The sequence below is a fragment of the Micromys minutus genome, assembly GCF_963924665.1.
Source record: "Micromys minutus genome assembly, chromosome: 3".
NCBI lineage: Eukaryota > Metazoa > Chordata > Mammalia > Rodentia > Muridae > Micromys > Micromys minutus.
In genome coordinates this window covers 4,060,072-4,082,899 of record NC_137972.1, presented here as the reverse complement: position 1 = coordinate 4,082,899, position 22,828 = coordinate 4,060,072, and positions in this window count along the sequence as shown.

Genomic DNA, 22,828 nt, shown 5'->3' with positions numbered 1-22,828 from the left:
CTTCCCCGGGAGCACATGTGTGCACACACATGCATTCATGTGTGTGTTCCTGTGTATGCGTGCACATGCATGCACACTTGTGTTCATGTGTGTATGAAGGTTAGAGGTCAACCTCTGGTGTTCTCCATTTGCTCTCTGTGGTGGTTTAAGTAAGAATGGTCCCCCATAAACTCATATATTTGAGCGCTCTCTCTCTCTCTCTCTCTCTCTCTCTCTCTCTCTCTCTCTCTCTCTCTCTCTCAGTGCCTGCAGATGAGGTTGTAGCTCTCAGCTGCTGCCCCAGTGCCCTGCACGGTGACAATGGACTATCCCTTCGAAGCTGTAAACTTTGTCTCAAGAGTCGCCTTGGTCTGGTGTCTACTCACAGCCACAGAGGAGCCACTAAGATGCCATCCTTGTCTTTGAGCTAAGGTCTTGGGCTGATTCAGAGCCCTCATTCTGATGGGCTGACTGACCAGGGAGCCCCGGGAATCTGCCTGTGTCCACTTCCCCAGCACTGGGATTGTGAGTGTGTGTATCACATACCGATTTTCCTGAGTTCCGGGGACTAAACTGAGTTCCTAGTGTCTCTGTGCCAAGCACTTCACCAACTGTGCTCTCGCCTGTGGTGAACTCATCCTTTCTCTGACGCCCTCAAAATTCGGACGATGTACTCGCCACTGTCATTGCCACCCGTACAGTCTCATCTGAAAAGTCCCAAAAGCTGCACCAGATCCCAGGTTCATGGCAACCACCTCAGATGCGAGGAATCCAAATCCAAGTACAGCATCTTTCCTGTTTAAGCCCTCCGTCTGAGGACATCTCTGTAGATTAACTAAGGCCAACTAAGGCCGGCTAAACAAACAGATACAGAGGGATAAGAGTCTTAGATGGCTTCAAGGGGGTATTATTACCTCTGGCCGTGAGGTCTGGCAAACCTTCCAGATTCAGAATGTCACATCCTCCCATAGAGTCAAGCTCCCAACTGTAACTGGTTTGTATCTTCATAGACAGCATTTAAGGGTGGAGCGAAGCTCTGAGGCCCCTCCCCCACTTACAACAAACAAACAGGTCTCCTCAGCCCCACACAGAGGAGCTCAGGGCACCACCTACTTTTAACCGCCCTAGTGGTTAATCCACCTAGCCCAGCTGCTGGGTAAACTCCCTAGACTTTTGTCCCAGTCCGCCTTTTCTCCTGTGCGGGCTACAGTGGTACAGGGCTGTGATCCCAGGGCTTGGGTGGCAGGACCGGAGAGGTGACTACGGAACGTGTGAAGTGAACATTAAAAACCACCCTGGGCATCTTCTTCCTGGGATGCGCGTCTTTCTGTGACCACAGAAGGCTGCTGTGAGTGTGGTCCCCATGACTCCTTGTGACTATCTTTGAAACTCTTCCGATCCTAAACCACAGCTCAGACTTTAGTTAACCCTCTTTCAGGTCCTTCCCGTGACCTTTGCCATTTTTTTTCTCTTTCATTCCTAATGCCCTCCACGGGAAATGAGGTCCACACCAGCTAATTTTGTTAATTATCTATTGAGAGGCCTTTTCCCTTTTAATAAAGACTTTTGTTTGTCTTTAATTATGTGTACGTGTATTTGTGTGTTTGTGTGTGCACATGTGTGCACGTGGAGAGCTCTTGGAGCTGCTTCTAAAAATTTGGCAAGAATTTGACAATGGGCCAGGACTGGAGGTAGGCTCAAGATGAATACAGCTGAGGAACGGGCTCTTTGCATCTTGACGGGTCTGGTTAAGTGATCGTGGGACCTTTATCTATAAGTTGATGTTCCTTAACTACTTTGTTTATGCCTTAGGACTGACCACATTCTTTTCATGTACCTAGAATGATATAAAAGCAGACTGGGGGGGGGGGAGAACCCCCCCAGCTTCAGAACTGGCTGGAGTTGTGTTATAACGTTGTCTAATTATCTTTTTCTTTTCAATCCTCGCTCCCTCCCTGGGGACCCTGTTCCGCTGACTGACTGAGCAGACTTGGTCATGTGCACATCCTAGGGAGGCCATAAGAGGTACATGGCCATCTGCAGCTGAAGTTACAGGCTGTAGTGAGCTTCCCGATGTGGGTGCAGAACTGGAGGCTTCTTCAAGAGTAGTATGTGCTCTTAAGCACGGAGCCATCGCCCCAGCCCTGAACATATGAAAAGCCCAGCTCTTCACATAGGACATGCATAGTTCCTTGGGATTAAGAATTCACCTCTGATAAGGGACAGGCTGCAGCACACTCCCGTGGACTGGAAGGACAGAGGGACCGAGTTATGGTCAAAGAAACTTAAAAGGAAGTCATCTGGGAGAGTTCAGCTTCCCACAGGAAAACTGAAAGTGGGGCATGACCTGGGCATATAAGTCTTTTAAAAGTTACTTGTTTGATGTATATCTGTGCTTCACACGCACGTCTGTGTACCGCACGCCTGCCTGCGCCTGAGGTGGCTAGGGAAAGCATCAGTCCCCAGGCACTGGTTATAGACAGTTGTGAACCAACATGTGGGTGTTGGGAGTTGGGTCCTGGTTCCCTAGAGGTCAGCGCCCTTAACTGCTGATCTTTCTCTCCACCTGGACGTGGAGGTCTTCACCTGAATTACTCAGAAGCCTTTGTGCCTCTGTGGCCACCTAGTGGGACTGGGAACATCAGCCTCTGGTGGGACTGGTTTCCAAAACACTCCCAACTAAATGTCCCGGGCACCACTTCCTGTCACAGCAGGAGCCCTAAATGTCTGCAGGCCTTTCCAAAATGCTTTCAGGGGTTCAGAAGTGACACCCTGTTTAGAACCACTCACTGTGAGGTGAGGGAGACTCGGGGGTCACACGCTTGTGTGGACCTGATCTGGAGGCAGCGTGCGAGCGTCTACAGTCCTGGTGATTCTGTGGGGGCTTGGTCGATTGGGGCTCTGCATCAGGCAGGCACTCTAACTCCCCTGCGGGTCGTGTGAACATCTCTGTACCCACATGTGTCTTGGCAACTTTGGGGTGATACCTCTCCTACCGCCAGGTATGTCCCGGGCTCTAACAAGGTAGTCAGGCTTGGCAGCAAGGGTTTTTATTCACCAAGGAATCTCTTTGGCCCTTAACTTTTATTTTTAAGTGTGCGTGTGTGTGTGTGTGTGCGTGTGAGTGTGTGTGTGTGTGTGTGCGTGTGAGTGTGTGTGTGTGTGTGTGTGTGTGTGCAGTGCATGAAGGCTCAAAGATTGGATCCCCTGGAGCTGGAATTACGGGGCAGCTCACCCACCCAAAGTGGAGGCTGGGAAGAAATCTTGGGTCCTCTGCAAGAGCAGTACAGGGTCCTAGCCACTGAGCAACCCAGCTCCCACGATTCACTCGTTTGTTTGAAACAGGTTCTCTCAACTGTTCTGGAACTCACTCTATTCGACCTTTAAAATGACTTTCTGCAAAGTGCATTATATGGGGAAGGTGAATAGATTCTGAGGCTAACATAATTAAAAAATACACAAACTGACAAGGGAAATAAATGGTACTGACTTTCATATAGATGTTTGTGATGACTTTTGAAGATTTTTTTTTTTTTTTTTTGAGACAGGCCCTCACCTTATCCATGCTGGCCTCAAACTCACAGAGATCCACCTGCCTCTGCTTCCTGAGTGTTGGGATTAACGTGTGTGTCCCCATGCCCTGCAAAATCTATTTCTGTTTTTTTTAAAAATATGTGTAGGTGTGTGTGTGTGTGTGTGTGTGTGTGTGTAAAGTGTGCATGTGAATGCAAATGCCATTCAAGACCAAAGGTGTTGGATCCCCTGGAACTGAAGCTACAGATAGTAGACGTTGCTTGCCAGTTACAATGAGAGCAGAAACTGGGTCCCCTGGAAGAGCAGCCAATGACCTTAACCCAGAGCCAGCTCTCCAGCCCCTAGAAACTGTTTTATCATCAGTCTTCCCCGAATCACTGGGTGTGGTGGTGCCTATAATGCCACAGGCTTGGAGGCTGACACAACACGGTTCCAAGTCTGAGGCCTAGCCTGGGTGATATACCAAGATCTATTTTTAAAAATCCAAAGCAAACAAACAAACAAACCCAGTAACACTAGGATAAAAATGTGAGTTTTGAAACTTGAATATTTCCAAAGTAATTTGAATTATCTACACATAATTTGAATATTTTAAAATTATGACATAATAATTATTATGTCACATAATATTTTATTATTCATAGAGCACACGTTAAGTCAGAATTACAAACCAATCATTTGCAGAAACATTGAGTTTCAACAAGTGACCACAAGATGGCGGTAGAGATCTATATTTTTCCCACAGCATTTTGCATTTTGACTGGATTTCACCAGTATTTATAATTTAACCTATCCATATTGTATGCAGTTATCAATGTCTTCTGGATTTATATATAGACAAATCTACATTGTAAGTAGTGATCATGGTCTCCAGGTTATTCTGGATTTATATATGTGTATGTTTTTATTTACTTTACCTGTCCGATTGACAGTTTGGCACATTTGTGGTCAGGAAGGCATGGATGCCACAGGGCCACAGACACTGAACTGGTATAATCTCCACAGAAATGGATTTGGTAACTGCTAACAAAATTTTATAATAAAGTCAGATGTGAAAGCTTATACCTATAGCCCAAAACTTGTGCTGAGGCAGGAGGATTGCTGTGAGTTTGGGGCCAACTTGGGCTACCCAGTAAGGGCCTGTCTCAAACAAAGAAGACTGAAAGTGTGCTATAGTGTTTGTTTCAAACTCATGAGGTCCTAGGTTCAAACTCCAGCTGAGGAAAGAAGAAATTCAAGGTGAAGCCAGTGACCCAGGTAAACACCTGTAGCGGAGGTAGGAGACCCGGAGTTCAAGGCTAACCTGTACATCTTACAGCTGACAGCCAACAAGGGCTACATAATGTGAATCTAACTAAATAGAAACAGACAAACAAAGAGGAAAAAAACCTCTCAAAGTGTGTGAGTCTCTTAGACAAACCATTATTAAATTGTTTGCATGTGCTTAAGAGGAAGAGAGGAAGTCCATGCTGGCCCAGAGACCATGGTGACATCATCACTTGTGGACCTCCAGCTGCTAAGGGCAAGGGATCTTCTCTTGCAATATGTATGACTGCAGACTCATAACTGAGAATAAGAGACATTGAAGGGCGTCTGTGACCCCCCCACCCCCACCCCAAAACCCAGCCCAGACAGGAAGCTATGGAAGAGAGCCCCTAACAATTGTGATAAGGATCCTGAGGTACAGCTCTTCACAGCTGATGGCTTCTGGCTGGGGTGGACTCAGTTCTCTCTCTCTCTCTCTCTCTCTCTCTCTCTCTCTCTCTCTCTCCTTCTCTCCCTCCCTCCCTCCCTCCCTCATAGATTTATTTATGTGAGCACACTGTAGTTGTCTTCAGACACACCAGAAGAGGGCATCAGATCCCATTACAGATGGTTGTGAGCCACCATGTGGTTGCTGGGAATTGAACTCAGAACCTCAGGAAGAGCAGTCAGTGCTCTAACCACTGAGCAATCTCTCCATCCCTTCAGTTCTCTATAAGGGGCTGGCCACTGGGAGTTTAACCAAGTTGGACCTGGTGTACAGTTTCTTTTCTTTTGGGAGAAGATTCGAAGGTGGGAGGGTGGTCCTGGGAGGAATGGGAAATTAGTGTGACATGAAATTCCCAAATACTTAATAAAAATATTATGTTGGGGGATAAAACAAAACATAAAACACACATAAAAATGCCAACAGAGGAGGAGGGAAAGGAGGAGGAGGGGGAGGAAAAGGAGGAGAAGGGGGAGGGAAAGGAGGAGGAGGGGGAGGGAAAGGAGGAGGAGGGGAGGGAAAGGAGGAGAAGGGGGAGGGAAAGGAGGAGAAGGGGGAGGGAAAGGAGGAGGAGGGGGAGGGAAAGGAGGGGGAGGGAAAGGAGGAGGAGGGGGAGAAAAAGGAGGAGGAGGGGGAGGGAAAGGAGGAGGAGGGGGAGGGAAAGGAAGAGGAGGGGGAGGAAAAGGAAGAGGAGCTATACAGAGTCTAAAAATAAAAACAGAGTATGGTGACCCAAATTTGTAATCCCTGTATTTTAGGAGGCAGAGGCAGGAGGATCAGGAATTCAGAATTATTCTCGGCTACATGGGTGCATTCAAGAGACCTTGCTCAGAACGAGTATAAGAAAGGAAAGAAGGAAGGGAGGGAGGAAGGAAGGGAGGAAGGGAGGGGGGAGACCTCTGGGCTGTTAAGAGTGCTTGCAGTCTTCCAGAGGGTTTGAACTCAGTGCCTAACAGCTGTGTCACAAGGCCCAGAGTCACCTGCAACTCCAACTTTAAGGGACGTGACCGTTCTGGCCGTAGACCCTCTCACAGATGCAGCAGACATACAGACAAATTCTCTTAAAAACAGAGAAGTCCACCATGCGCACACGTGAGCTAGGGGAAGACAACCTGCTGATTCTCCCTCGCCCTTTGCGGCTCCGAGAAAGCTTCGAGAATGTCCTTTTAGAGCAAGAAGCCTCCACTACCAGTCAAGCAACGTGGTCTAGTGGGTTTAAAACTGTTGTTTCTGGTTCTGCCCTGTCTTCCTTTCTGTCTAGGAGTTAGGGTGGGGACCTCTGGATGTTGCTGGCTTTAGTGTCTGTGGACTAACAGCAGGTGACAATCCTGGACTCTGGGAATGCTAATCTCAGGGTGTTGGCATTAGGACAGCTCCCATCCCCAGCAATGGCGCCACCCACAGGTGACAAGAACCTGGCACATCCATCGCCATGGAAACAGCCAAAGCATTCCCAGAAGACAACTGTTCAAAAACCCACCTTCACCTGGGAGAAAGTGACGTCACTACCCCTATAAAAAACTGAATCCTCTCCTCCACCTCCTCCTCTTCTTCCTCCTCCTCCTCCTCCTCCTCCTCCTCCTCCTTCTCTCTCTCTCTCTCTCTCTCTCTCTCTCTCTCTCTCTCTCTCTCTCTTCTCTTCTCTTCTCTTCTCTTCTCTTCTCTTCTTCCCTTGACCCTGACCCCTGTCCCGTCCCTGTTCTATTAAACTTCTCCACGTGGAACCATGTTGGTTTGGTGTGGTTTGTCTGGGAATGAACAGAGAAATCTAATTAACAACACACGGGAAGCTGATCAGAGCAAGTGGGGGGGGGGGGGGGGGAGAGGCCCTCTCTCTGATGATTGGTGTCTTAGGCACTGACTGCTGGAGGGAAGGAGCCAGAAAGTTCATCCTGATACCTGAGCTGGGCTGGGTCTTATATATATTACTTATATATATTATCGGCTCAAGTGCTTGCTTAGTGTACATGAAGCCCTGGGTTGGATCCCCAACACTACAAAAACCTGGTGTGCAGGTGCACATCTGTAAACCCAGCGCTGAGGAGGAGCAGAGGTTCACAAAGTCATTCTTGAGGAGTTTGAGGTCAGTGAAGCCCGCCCAGGCTTCGGGAGACCCTTTTGCAAAGGAAGCGCACTGTGGCCGTGTCAGTGGGAGGCACTATGAGTAGCAAAGAGAAGCGTTAATATTGTAAGTTTGCAGATGACAGCCGGCCGCCTGTGGGCTTCATCAAAGCTGCAAACTCGACTCTGCTTCAGGCCCTAAGCTTAGGACCCCCACCCCCACCCTGGCTTGCCTCCTCGTTGCCTTGGGGTTGGGTTTTGTCTTTCTCTGGTTTTGAATCTCTCAGCTGAGGGTTATTTTCTTAGAGGGACTGGCAATGGAGGAGCGTAACATGTCGTCAGTCTGACTGAACTCTACCGACTCAGATCAGCCGCCCACCTTCCCCCCACCTTCCATCAGCGCGTGGGGGATGCCGAACTGCTCCACGGGGCGCATCCCCCGACTGCTGCTTCGTTCCCGTTCTAAGTACAATTTATACACCGTGTCTTCCAACCAGAAGAGGAAGGGACAGCCTCCTAAATGTAAACACCACGCAGCAACTCAGATCTGTATTATCGTAGGAAATTTCAAAAGGCCCCTACAGCTGTGCGTGTAGCGTGGTACAATAGCAGGCCTGCCTAGCTCACGGTCGTGGGTTCGATTCCCCGCACTTCATAACCCATCGTGTGTGTGCGTGTGTGTGGCCAGCCTGGGCTATGTCACCTGTGAGACTCTGGGAGAAGAGAGGGGGATCTTCCACACTTCTGACTGAAGTGAGGGTGTTCAGGTGAGGTTTCTGCTGAACTAACCAGGCAGACCGAATCCACGTGGTCCCGTCTACCCCCACACACATACTGGTGGACACATCTGCGTGGTCCCGTACACTCACACACACACACACACATGTTGGCAGACATACAAGGTTCCGTCCTAAGCCCCTCCCCCAATCTCCAACACACACACACACACACACACACACACACACACACACATACACACAATCACCGCCACCTGCTAGTAAGTCTTTCCTTGCTGTAACGTTTGCCTTCATCTAGATAAGAACCAAGACAGGTGTGCCAGATCCCACTTTGATCCCTCCCCACCCCGAGTGCCCAGCCAGCAGGTCTAAATTAGCATAAACGAGCTCCACCTACCGGGTCGGCCTGCTAGACCTCCGCTCTCCCTTGCGGGATGGGGAGGGTACAGAAGATGGTTCTGGGCGAGCTGGAAAATTCCGGTGAATACCGTGGTGAGACTTCCCCAGGTAAGGAGCTCTACTTCAGCCGGCCCTGGCCGAGAACGTGCTTCCTCTGAGGGAGAAACACTCACAGGCCAGCCCCAAACACTACCGTATTCTTGCATGACCCTCAAAGTACCTGTGGAAAAGGCATTGGCCAGGCTCATCAGTGTTTACTGGAGATAATGGCAAATGTGAGGTAAAACAGACACACGACGGGACGAGAGAGTTCTACAACCATCTCGACTCTCAACTCCCTTCTTGCTCTCTCTCATTCCCTCTCCCTCCGCACCCAATTTCCTTCCTTTCTCCTCCCATACTTATTTTGACACAGGCTCTCTCTGTAACCCAGGCTAACTTCCACTCACAGCAATCCTCCTGCCCTGCTTCCTTGTCCCAAGTGCTGAAATTACAAGCCTGAGTCCCTACGGTTAGCTAGGATTGTTTTCAAACAGACTTTTGCATAGTCTCTTCAGGGGCTGGTCCTTTGGAAGGTATGCTCCTTGGTGGAAAGCAGGGGTGTGGTTTTATAACCTGAGAAAACAGGGAAGCCCCTGAATTCTTGGGAGTGGGGGATTATTGTAAATTTTCTTTCGGGAGAAAAAGATAGACTTGATAAAATAAGGAAAACCAAGGTCAGGTGACTCAGAAGCAAGGCTGCTGTGTCAGAGATGCTAATGGGGCTGGTGTGACCCAAATAAGGGTTTAAGCCAACAAAGTTATGTGATGGAGGAGAGGGACTACAGCAAGCTTGCAGACAACCAACTTAATGAGCCCAGGACACAGAGTTTGTGAGTTATTTTCACAACAGCTGTTTTCCACCATCCCAAGAAAGAAAACTGTGTTCAGTCGAACAAATGTAGAGCTCATGGGTTTAAAGGGAACATGGCGGCCCACACCTGTAACCTGAACATGTAAGCTGAGGCAGTTGGATCATCATGAGCTCAGAACAAGGCTCTGTCTCACAACAACAGCAACAAAACCATGGGTTAAGTAGAAAGTGCTCTCTACCCTTCCCCCAGCCTGGCTCAGGATGGGGCTCCAGGGAATTTCCCAGGGAACAGGTGTTTCTAGCTTTGGTTGGGTTGGGTTGGGTTGGGTTGGGTTGGGTTGGGTTGGGTTGGGTTGGGTTGGGTTTGGGTTCATTGAGACAGGGTTTCTCTGGAGCCCTGACTGTTCTGGAACTTGATCTGTAGACCAGGCTGGCCTTGAACTCAAGAGATCCTCCTGCCTCTGTGTTGGGATTAAAAGTGCTCCACCGCCCAGCTGTTTCTTGCCTCTTGTTAAAGGTTTTGTCTGTACCTGATCATTGGCTATGAGGCTCTTTGGGCAAAGGGAGCTCCTTGTTTACCATTTATCAACACGTAAGATTAAAATCTACATTCATCCTGGGGTCTGGAGAGACAGCTCACATGGTTAAAACACTGGCTGCTCTTGCACAGGGTTTGAGTCCCAGAACCCACTTGGCAGCTCAAACCCACCTAGAACTCCAGTCCCTGGGGGAGCTGATGTTCTCCTTGATTTATCAAAGGAACCTTCAAATACATGGCACACAAACATACTCAGGCCCACACATGTAAAATCTCTCCCTCCCCCCCACCACACACAGTGGTTCTTGCCTCTGATAGTTTAACAAACGGGACATCTTTATATGCAAATAAAGTGAAAGTCAAGATTTCTTCTTTTTTAATGTTTATTTATTCTTTTATGTGTATGGGAGTTTGCCTGCATATTTCTATGCACCTCATATATGCTCGGTAGCTAAGGGAGGTCACAAGAGGGTGACATTTCCCCTGGAACTGGAATGACAGACGCTGAACATGGGTTCACAGAACTGAACTTGGGTCCTCTGCCAAAGCAGGTAGTTTGAGCCTCTGAAGCATCCCTCCAGCCCATGGTTTCTTTTCAAGAATGACTCCAACAGGGTAAACTGGTGCACGCCTTTAGTCTAGCACTCTGGAATCAGAGGCAGGTCTAGTCTCTATAGACAATACCAGACTAGCCAGGCCTAAATACACACACCCATCCTAAAGAAAGAAATGAAAGAAAAAGGACTAGAAGCAAGAAGCAACTAGTTCTAGTAAAATTTATTCTTAGCTTTTTCTGTCAAAACCTTTCCAGAGGCTGTTATAGCCTAAGGCATAACCTTGAACTTCCGACCTCCCTGACTCCTCCTCCAGAGGCGTGGGGTTATGGGTGTCTGTCACCACACCCAGCCTCGGATTTGTGGTTCTCAGTAGTTTGGAGAATGTTGTGATGCTTTTCTGCCAGGACCTAAAGCTAAGAACACAATTGGGGGCTAAACAGCAAAGACAGGACATGTTTCGGGCCACAGAGAAGCCGCTCACACTGAAATCTCTATCCATCTCTGACTCGCACCTCTGTCCTGCTGTATCAGAATAAATCAAGCTAATCCTGGGATGCTTTGTCGGTGTCAGGGAAAGCATCTTAAGTGCTCTCCCTGTAAGAACTGGTACATCAGGGCCAGGAAGTCATTAGCTGAGTCACAGAACTATAGAAGATGGGGAAAATGGATTGCAAAAGCCAATGGAAATCTTGACCAATGCTCTACAGACAGAATGTTTCAGGTACTGATGTCTGTGAAGTAAGGGTTCTCACCATAGCTTGAACAGAGTCTACATCTGTTGGGTTGGGTACCAACAAGGGTTGGGAAGAGCAGCTGACAACCAGGGAGTCCGGGGTCTATTTAAGGGATGCTGTTACCCTCAGGGCATGTGTAACAGACATCTGGGGAACCCCTGGTCTGTTCAAGGGTCCCTGACAAAACTGCCTTAGTTAGTTGGCTCTAGAAAGAAACAGCCAACTTGAGACTACAGCTAAATAGGTGACCAGTCACTCTGACAAAATACACTTGGAAGAACCTAGGCAGTCTAACCCCTTCCTCCTAAGTCACCCTCCTCCCTCCTAAGTCACTCTCCTCCCTCCTAAGTCACCCTCCTCCCTCCTAAGTCACCCTCCTCCCTCCTAAGTCACCCTCCTCCCTCACAGTCAGTGAGTCAATGTGCTCTGTTCACAGGTGACTTCTCATCCCCACTTTAATCTTTCTAATTTCTTCTGAGATTTATAATTTTACGGAATAATTTTGTCACATACTTGATTTTTAAAGATTTATTTTTACTTGTGTATATGCATATGCACATATGATATGTAAAAGTGTCGGTGAGGCCACGTTAATGTATCAGATCCTTTGGAGATGGAGTTACAGATAGTCATGATGGGAACTGAACCCCCATCTTCTAAAAGAGCAGCAAGCAGCCTCGCCCATTGAGCCACCTCTCAGCAGCTGTAATCTTCTTTTCTTCTCCAAGACATGTGTGTTGTCTCCTTGTGTAGTCTTAATCCTTGATATCAAAAGCCATGAAGTACATCTTTTATAAAAAACCCACGAATTATAGCGTTGACAACCGACATCACACACAACACACACAAAACACCTGCGGGCACCAGGTCCCAAGGGTTTCCCACTGCTGGGGCTTATTCCAGCGACTTTCAGCTGACATTTTACTTGAAATTCTGAGGAGAAAGAACAGGAACATGTGGGGGGAGAGAGGGGTGTGAGGAGAAAGGGGTCAGGGAGAAAAGAGAGAATAAAAGTGGGGAGAGGGCAAACAGCTCCCTCGTAATGTTTAAGACATGTTTATTTTGGTATCTTTATTCCCTGGTATAATCACAAGTCTCTATTTGACAGTTCTGTGGACAGATCTCCATTTAGGTAGCTGAATGCCCTGTTGACTTACAGACCTACAACCTTAGTGTTTAAACACACAACTCTACCTCTAAACCGCCAGGAATGTGGAGGTTAAAGCAAGCGAGAAACAATCACTTTTATTTGCAGAAGTTGTTTGTACCTGTTATATGTGTGTGTTTCGGCATCTTGCCAAGTACAGGCATTTACTTAAAATCTCCACCAGAACAGCTCTAGAGAAGGAGCCCACAGATGCTCCAATCTATTCTCACAGATGCAGACGCTTCTACTGGACCTTCTATCCACAGCCAGCTGGACAGGAAGGAAACATCCAACTCTCCTAAGACTAGACCAGCATCCCCATACCCATTTTCTTAGGTTTCCCAGAGACACATCACCCCAGAGTCAGAAGGAAATATCTAAAGATCACGATGGCCCTATCATCACCTCTTTCTAGTTTGTCCCTTTTAAAAGTAAGCCAAAATGGAGGAATGTTAGCATTCCTTCTAGACCCCACCCAGTAGTTGCCTGGCTTACTATAAAAGGGGTTGTTTGACCCCTCCATGTTCTCTCCTACTCTCTTCACTTCCTGACCCCTTTCTTCCTTTCCTCCCTCTCTCCTTTTTTTCCTCCTCTCTCCACATGTTCCTGGATACCAGCTTCTCCTCTTTCCCCCTCCCTCCCTCCATTTCTCTATCTCTCCCCCCCTTTCCCTCCCTCCCTCTCTCTGTCTTTCTCCCTCTCTCCCTCTCCCTCCCTCTCTGTTTCTCTGTCTCTACTCCCTTAACTCCTCTTCCCATGCCCTAAATAAATCCTATTCTATTATACCTGTCGGACTCTGGTACCTCAAGGGGAAGAGATGCCTTGGTGTGGGCTTGCCTAGGCACCCCTCCCTGGCCAAGCCAGCTCAGTCCGTCAGCCGGGCTCTCCAGCAGCGGAGCAAGGATTAAAAAAGAAAGAGACAACACTGCAGTGTGACGTGACCCCAGCCAGTTCTGAGGCTGAAAGGTGGGTTTAATTCTTCCAGTCTGCTTTTAACCATTTTAATTACATGCAGGTAATAATAAGGTCATTCTGGGTTAAGGGAACAAGACAGTGAACACAAATAGACTGGGAACACGCAGGGCCATAAACAAAACCCATAACCACTATTTCTAAGGGTTTGAAAGGATGACCAGGATTATCTGAGCCCACTTCCTGTCCTAGGCCAAAGTCAGATTCCTGCCTGGAGTAGCTCTTGTCCTGGCCCCATGTCAGACTCTTGCCAAGTGACCCCAAAAGCTCTCCACAACTCCCACATCAACACACTCTACCAAACATATCCTGATCTCTTTTTATAAAACACAGCATACACTCTGACACCTTCTTCCATGTCTTTCTAGTGTTCTTTGTGATTATGGTTTTGTTTTTTCAAAGTGTGTATCATTTCAAATCTTTATCGGGTCTTAGAACTCAAACTCACCCTCACTATGCCACTGTTTCTACTACGGAGGCAGAAAAAGGGGGGAGGTATTTCCAAATCTCTAATCTTCTCTTAGAACAATTTATTTTTTCAAGACTATCTTGTCATGCAATAAAAACATGCTGAGGGCTGAGGGCACAGCACACTCATTATACACAGGCTAAGCCTACATATGTCCTGGGTTCAAGTCCTACCAGCAACAAACAAACCAAAGATTATATTAGACTCAGGCATTCTCTGGCTCAGATCTTAGCACTGGACCATCAAGAAGTTACTGATATCTTTGGGTCTCGGATTCTTTGTCAAGGGGATTTTCCATATATTTGACAGGACTTCTATGAAGTCTGGGGATCAAACACGTACATGTATGTACAAAGAACATCTTGTTAGGTTTTCAGTTGATGAGAAGCAGGGCTGTGCAAGTGGGGCTGGTGGCACCATTACAGACTAAGACATCATATGATGTCATATATAAATTTAAAAATAGTCAGGAGGTAGTGGTTGTGATGGTTTGTATAAGCTTGACCTAGGGAGTGGCATTATTAGGGGGTGTGGCATTGTTGAAGTAGGTGTGTTGATGTAGGTGTGGGCTTACGATTCACCCTAGAAGTCAGTCTTCCACTAGCAGCCTTCAGATGAAGATGTAGAACTCTCAGCTCTGCCTGCACCATGCCTGCCTGGATGCTGCCATGTTCTTGCCTTGACGACAATGGACTTAACCTCTGAACCTGTAATCCATTGCCAATTAAATGTTGTCTTTATAAGACTTGCATTGGTCATGGTGTCTGTTCACAGCAGTAAAACCCTAACTAGGACAGTGGTGTATGCCTTTAATCCCAGCATTCAGGAATCAGAGGTGGGTGGATCTCTGAGGCCAGGTTAGTCTACAGAGTTCTAAACAGGAAAACGCTGTCTTGAAAAGCAAACAATAAAAATAAAAGGTGTTGTGGTTAAAAGTCAAGCTCCAGAATCTGTCTGACCTGGGTTTAAATACAAACTCCAAATCTACTCTTCTCTCTCCTTTTAACACCCAGACTGGCCTGAAACTTGCTTCTTGGCTGTATGGGACCCAGGACTCTTTGTTTCCAGCCTTATTGAGTCTGGCTTTAAGGTGTGCACACCACATCCAGATTATGCTGTTTGGGGAATCAAACCCAGAGCGTTGTGCGTGTTAGGCAAAGGCTAATAAATTCACAGCCTTAGTGCCCCTGGCACTTTAAGAGATGTTGAATATGTGCCTAATTCTCTTCACCAGAACATGGAGGTAACAGTAATGCTACTGCAGAATCCTGGTTGTCATTGTTGCTGTTTTTAAAGATTTATTTTTGCTTGCTTGTTTTAAGGTTGTATCTATTTTGTGTGTAAGTGTTTTGTGTCTGCACTGCATGTATGCCTGGTGCCTGAGAGGCAGAAGAGGGTGTCAGATCCTCTGCACCTGGAATTTCAGATGGTTGTGAACCACCTATGGGTGCAAGGAACTGAACCTAGATTCTAACACTTACTGCACTTAGCTGCTGAGACAGCTGGCCAGCCCCTTGAAGCACGAATTTAAGAATGAGCTGGTACACAGTTGTCAGCATGACACCTGCTCAGGGTTAGACTTCATATATACTGGCTGTTGGCAGTCTCTGACAATTTGAGTTCCCCTACGATACACAGGTAGTTGCTGGGAGTGTTTGAACACCTGATGTCCAATGCCAGCAACATTACTTGGGAATAACCGCCAAATGCTGAGCTATTGTTAGAGCAATGCTAATTACAAAAATCATGTCTGCTCTTGCCTTCCATTTAGCCACTTCTAACTCAAGGGACATCAAGAATGCCCTCAGGAAGGAAGGGAGCCAAGAAGTGTCACAACCCAGCGGAGAGCACCTGTTAACAAATCAAAGCCATTTGTAAGAGAGAGGCCATTTCTAAATGTGTCAGGCTGCTCTGACAGCCCAGAGCCTAAAACCGAGATAGTCTTTGGGGAATTGCCGATCAGAGAGACTGGTACTGGAGTTCCTGTGCTGGGTTTTTACTTCTCAAGTTCTGAGAGCATGAATACCCTCATTTCCCACCCTGAAACTATGTCCCCCCCAAACTTCCACTACGTGGCAGCCTAGCTCCTCCCTAGCAAGGCCTGAACTCAGGGGTTCTGACCAGTTCTGAGAACCACTCAGCTTACAGCCTCGTCTTTGAAGTCTGGCCACAGCAGATGCTTCCCCAGCAAAGGTTTAGATGTCAGCTGCCATGCAGACTTTCTCAGTTCCTCAGTCCTTGGCTTAGATTGCAGCTCTGGGAGAAATATTTTCACTCCTCAGGACTAAGTGGCTAGAATGCTAGCTCTAAATGGCAATAGTAAAGAAGCATGTTTTAAAGTACTCGCTCTAGCCAGGGGCCTTTACCCAGCTCCCAGAAGATAATCGCAGGTTGGTTTTTTGACGTTAAGGCTAGCCTGGTCTACATTTGAAATCCCAGGGCAGCCAGGACTGCCTAAGAAGAGACCCAGTCTCAAAAGATAAAATATTTGCTTCCTATCTGCTTTTTAGTACACTTGAATAAAACCACAGACTCCTAGAGAGATTGGTCCCCTTCCTGGCTTTTTTCCTTTATCTTACGCCTTCTAATCTGTTCCCGCCCCATCTCATTTCTTATTTTACTTACTTATTTACTTATTTACTTATTTACTTATTTATTTATTTATTTATTTATTTATTGTGTATGGGTGTTTCTTCCACATATGTATGTTTACCACATGTGTTTGGTGGCCTTTAGCTTTAGCTTTGGGGACTCCATCCTTGCGGTCACGTGTTCAAAGGTGCTCAGGGACAAAATGGCGCAGGATGGTGCATGGTCTCTGTAACTTACTCTGTAACTTACTCTGCTTTCTCTCGTTTAAATTTTTCTTTTAACATGTGTTTGTGTTTTACCCAAATATATGCCTATGTATGCCTGGCACCCAATGAGGGAAGAAGGGACATCAGATCCTGAGAAACTGAAGTTCCCGAGGTCTGTGAGTCATGATGAGGGTTCTGGGAACTGAGCCCAAGCCTTCTGGAAGAACAGCCAGTGCCCTTACTACTGGAACAGTGTCTTCACCTCTCTGTTTTCTTAAAATCTCTTTTGTATTCAGCAATATTTTTTGATATAACAAGGCTATAAAACCCCAGCCCCATTGTACCCCCAATTTTTTTAAAGATAGGGTCTCACTACACAACCCCTGGCTAGCCAGGAGCTTGCTTTGTAGACCAGTGTAGTTTTGCATTCCCCCTGGGTGTAGAAACACCCCCGCATTGCTGTGAGTGCTGGGCTCCGGGGATGCTGCGTACTGTTCCTGGGATGGGAAAACGCAGCCTAAGATGTGGGCCTGAACACGATCAGGAAAGAGGCTAAGGCCAAGGGTTCTCAGATTCCTGGACGTTCAGGCACCGCTGGGAGTCGCAGAGGAGCCTAGAACGGAGGAGACCTGTGGGCTGAGGACAGGCCTGGGCGTGGGGATGGGGAACTCCAGTTTAGCTCAGTGGTAGCTAGGAGTCTAGGAACCCAGAGGGCTCTTCGGCAGGAGATTGACAGCACTGTTCTGTAGACGAAGACTTCCTCCATGTTCCCCACGGCAGTCTCGAGAAGAAACAGACAGTCCATGTTTATCCATACCATTTGAATGTTCACCGTGAAGAATGAGTGCGCACCAACTTCCCAGGTTAGACCAGAGATTAAATAACTTTCAGGAAGGAATGTCTGGGGAGGGAAACTTATTGGTAACCCCCCAGAACCTCTATGCACCTCATTAGCATGGAGAACTCTGATCTGATCTACAGGACCAATGTGGAAGTGTAGTCACGTGGTCTGGGCCAGAAATCAGGTAGGGTGCAGGGAGACGCCTACCATCTCAGGCAGGCACGGGGGGCGTGGGAACCCACTCGAGCTTATCAAGTTTCCTGGCTTGGTTCACTGCCCCACGGACCAGCGAGGCTCTAATTCACAGAGATCCACCCACCTCTGCCCCTTGCGTGCTGGGATAAAGATGTGTGTAGCCTCTGGCTACTTTAATTTTGATGTGTTGGTATGTGTTGCTAGAGACTGAACTCGGGGCCTCATGAATGCTGGGCAGGTGCTGTGCCACGGGGCTGCTCTACCACAAACTCTTAAAAACAATGTACTGAATGTATCAGTACCGTGAGCTGACAGTTACCAAGGTACAATTTCTTCAGATTGACACACCCACGTCAGAAATTACCCAGCACGGTACAAAAATATTTGTTTTTGTTTTGTTTTTTGTTGTTGTTGTTTGGATAGGGTTGAAAAGAGAAGGGCAGCCAAGAAGATGAAGCCTATGGCGGGAGCAAGGCCTGTGAGGCGGAGCGACTGACTGGCAAGCATTTTTTCCTGAGTGTGACAAGGGCCACGCACACAGGTGATTGTGTGGGAGAACTTGTGAGGTAGCCTTCTGGGGGGAAATGGTTTTTAGGGGGCTGTCTGTCTGTCCCACACGGTGAGCTGTAAAATAAGAATTGTGCTGAGCCCCGTCTAGCTTTGATTGAAAATTATGGTTTATTTATTAGGCTCTGCAAGGTTACTGGGGGATTACCCCTAATCTAACTCTCTGGGGGTTTCACCCTAATCCATCTCTCTTACCCTCAGTAACTGGTTGTAGACATTTTTAGTATTTAACCAACCGTTTAAATTGGGACGTAGGGTTTGCATAATGAAGGCTGGGAATCTGCTCATTTTGAGACAAAGCTTGGGATGCAGAATTTAGTGTTTGAATATATAGCAGTGTCAGATCCACCCCCAACAGTAGGCATGACCTAATTTGAAAGCAAGCACAGGGCTAGAGAGATGACCTTCCAAAGGTCCTGAGTTCAAATCCCAGCAAACACAGGTGGCTCACAACCATCTGTAATGAGATCCAATGCCCTCTTCTGGTGTGTCTGAAGACAGCTACAGTGTATGTACATATCATAGATAGATAGATAGATAGATAGATAGATAGATAGATAGATAGATAGATAGATAGATAGATAGATCTAAGAAAAGAAAGAATGCCCAGATGGCTAGGTCATGGCTATTAATTTCGGGGACCTACTTAGTCACTGTTCAGAACAACTTACAACCTCTTAGGACTGGTTTCAAGGAACAGCAGTTCAAGTATATGAAACTGATCACCAAATTTAGCTTAAAAACTTTTATTTTTAGTTTTTCACTTCTGTCTTTTTTGAGCAGGGGAGGTAGTTCTTTTTAATTTTCCACAGGTTGTTTTTAGCACCTAAATGCTTCCTGTCCACTGTAAGAATGACACCATCTTGGTGAGCCTGGGAAGCAAGAACAAGTGGAAATCCTCACTGTTCTGAATGGTTTGTTATACATTTTCCCATGGCTTCTTCTGCCGATGTTGCTTTGGACTCTTCTTCTTCTTCTTCTTCTTCTTCTTCTTCTTCTTCTTCTTCTTCTTCTTCTTCTTCTTCTTCTTCTTCTTCTTCTTCTTCTTCTTCTTCTACTGTAGAAATGTGGGCTGGAAAGATGGCTCAGTTGTTAAGAGCACTGACTGCTATTCCAGAGGTTCTGAGTTCAAATCTCAGCAACCCCTTGGTGGCTCACAACCATCTGTAATGGGATCTGATGCTTTCTTCTGGTGTGTCTGAAGATAGCACCAGTGTACTTATATATAATAAATAAATAAATAAATCTTTTTTAAAAAGGAAAAGAACAGATCTGACTTAAAAAACTATAGAAATGATTTTTTTTAAACATACAGAAGTAAAGTGAGTAGCATGTAGACCCATTACACAGAGCTGGGGAGGGAGGTGACTCAAATCACAGAGGCCCGATGTCCAAGGCTTAACACTCACATTAGCTCCCACTTGGTAGAAAAGGGAACCAGCTCCCAAAAGTCTTCCTCTGACCTCCACCTACATGTCATGGTACATATATACCTCTCTCACACACAACCAAATAACATGTAATATGATTTAAAACCCTTTGTATTTGTGTGTCTCATTTATAACTCTTTCCCATTTTCTTTCTTTGGGGCTAATTCTCAGATAGGACATTTCACCCAGATACATCAGTGCACATGTATACAAGTTAATTGATTATTATTTAAATTTTTTATTACATTTAGTTATCAGTGCTGTATGTGCGTGCAGAAATGCACACATAGTGACCAGAGGACAGTTTGCAGGGGTCTGTGGGCTTCTTCTACCAAGCTGGTGGGACTTCAGCCAGCACTCAGCCCTGTGCCTGCTTAGCAGGACAGCAAGGGTTAAATGGATTACTTTTAGAATCTGAAGCATTGCCACCTCATTCATCGAGAATGCACTTTTCAGGCCAGTGAGATGTCTCAGAGGCTCTGACAGCCTCAGTTTATCATGGAGCCCAGACAGCTGACGGAGAGAACAATTCATAAGTTGTCCTTTGACCTTTACACATGTGGAGCATGTGCCCAAACGTACACATGCAAAGTACATAGAACTGAATAAAAAAAAAAATGTTGCCCAAACTGGGGATGGTGTTCTGTTGCCTGGGTTACACTGAGCACCCAGGTTCACCCCCCACTGCCTCCTAAGTCAGACGTGCGGCCACACCTGTAACCTGTCTGGTGCGGGGTTGACCTGATGCTGTTTATATTCTGACGCTAACTTGAGCCCCAAAACTGGCTGTCCCAGAGACAGAGTCTGCAAGATGCTAGCAACCCCCCGCCCTCAGTTAACTCTGATTGGTGGATGGAGAAGTTGAAGTTAACTCTGATTGGTGGATGGAGAAGTTGAAGTTAACTCTGGTGGATGGAGAAGTTGAAGTTAACTCTGATTGGTGGATGGAGAAGTTGAAGTTAACTCTGATTGGTGGATGGAGAAGTTGAAGTTAACTCTGATTGGTGGATGGAGAAGTTGAAGTTAACTCTGATTGGTGGATCGAGAAGTTGAAGTTAACTCTGATTGGTGGATGAAGAAGCTGACAGACAGTAGCTAAGCAGAAGAGACCTCGGTGGGAGATTCACCGGCTCAGGGCTGGGAGGACCACAGGGAGGGGGAGAAGCAAAGAAACTGCCATAGGATAAAGAAAAAACTTGCAGGAGAGGAGAGAGGAGAAGCCTCCGTGAGTTATCTGAGCCAAAAACAAAATGATGTAGCCCTGAGGGCTGTCCAGTTAGAGCTAGGAGCAGCTCAGATAAAACATGGTAAATGGCTGAGGGTCATCGACAGGAAGATTGGGTCTAACAGCACAGAGGGTAGGCACCTGCCCAGCTATTGGGCTGCTTAAGGTTTATTAAAAATATAAAGGCTGTGTGTCTTTCATCCGGGAACTCAATGATCAAGGGCTGAGATTTTAAATAATTTTCTACTACACCCATCACTCAAGAGGTGTAGGCAGAAGGACCAGAAACTTAACTTAAGGTCACCTTTGGTAACATAGAAAGTTTGAGGCTGGCCAAGCTTATCTGAGAAACTGTCTCAAAACAGCATGTTTCAAAATTAATTTCTTCTTCCTCTCAATCCTTGGTAGGAATGGACAAAATAGTAGCTCCCCTGGGAGGAGCTGCTGGCGGAGACTCAGAAGACAGCGGCCTTGAAAAGATGGAGGTCATGCTGGGTCCTGGAAACACAGACACATTTGTGGCCCTGAACACCTTCCAGGGCACCGTGAAGAAGTGGAACAGAAGGTGAGCAGATTCCAGCAGAAACACCTCGGGGCACCGCCTGCCCCCCTCCACCGCTGTGCACCACGCTTTGTACTAACGGAACCGATACCATAGGGCGCTTCTTCCTCCTGCAGACACGGACCGGCACACACACACACAAAGTACATCGTGGGGAAAGAAAAACAAAGCGCACACACTGTTTTGGCATTTGTCACACAGATACTTATTTGTTAAAATTGCTGTGTAGATCTGTGGGAGTCAAAGGATGACTTGAAGAAACTTGTTCTTTTCTCACACGTGGTCCTCAGACAGCAAGTGCTCTTACCCACTGAGCCATCTCACTGGCCCTATGACAGAGATTAAATAATGACTTCACTCAGTGTCAAGGGATGGACAAATGCCCAGACTCAATGCTGGTAGACAAAAAAAGCAAGCCGGTTCAGCCTTTAAAAGGACATTTTAAGAACACATTTAAAGGACTGGAGAGATGGCTCAGAGGTTAGGAGCACTGACTGCTCTCTCAGAGGTCCTGAGTTCAAATCCCAGCAACCACACAGCCATCTGTAATGGGATCTGGTGCCTTCTTCTGGTGTGTCTGCGGAAAGCTAGAGTGTACTCATATACCTAAAATAAAGTGATATCGGCAGTGGAAGGCAGAGGCTAGTGGATCTTTGTGAGTTCAAGGCCAGCCTGCTCTATACAAGAGCTACACGGGGAAACCCTGTCTCAAAAAAACCACCAAACAAAAATGTGCAATGTCATTAAAGTATGAAGTCAGACTCTTGTAGTCACAACACTCAGGATGCAGAGGCAGGAGGATTGCTGTAGTCTTGAGGCCAGTCTGGTCTACATAACACGCTCCAGGCTAACCAGGATATAAAGTGAGAGTCTGTGTCACAAAACAACCACAAACAATAAAAACAGTCTCTTTGGGCAGTTGATATATTTTGAAGGAACATGACCAACCATATGCTTTTGCATATAGTTAGAGGTTGTTTATGTGTGCGTGTGTGTGTGTGTGTGTGTGTGTTTGTATGAGTATATATATATATGTGTTTATGTGTGTATATCTGTGTGTATATGTGTGTGTATGTGTGTGTGTATTTGTGTTTGTATGTGTGTATATTTGTGTGTGTGTATGTGTGTGTGTATTTGTGTTTGTATGTGTGTATATATATGTATGTGTATGTGTGTGTATGTGTGTGTGTATTTGTGTTTGTATGTGTGTGTATATTTGTGTGTGTATGTGTGTGTGTATTTGTGTTTGTATGTGTGTGTATATATGTATGTGTATGTGTGTGTATTTGTGTGTGTATGTATGCATGTGTTTGTATGAGTGTATATATGTGTTTATGTGTGTATATGTGTGTGTGTATATGTGTGTGTGTGTTTGTGTGTGTATGTGTGTGTACATATGTATGTGTATGTGTGTGTATTTGTGTGTGTCTGTGTGTGTATATGTGTGTGTGTATATGTGTGTGTGTGTTTGTGTGTGTGT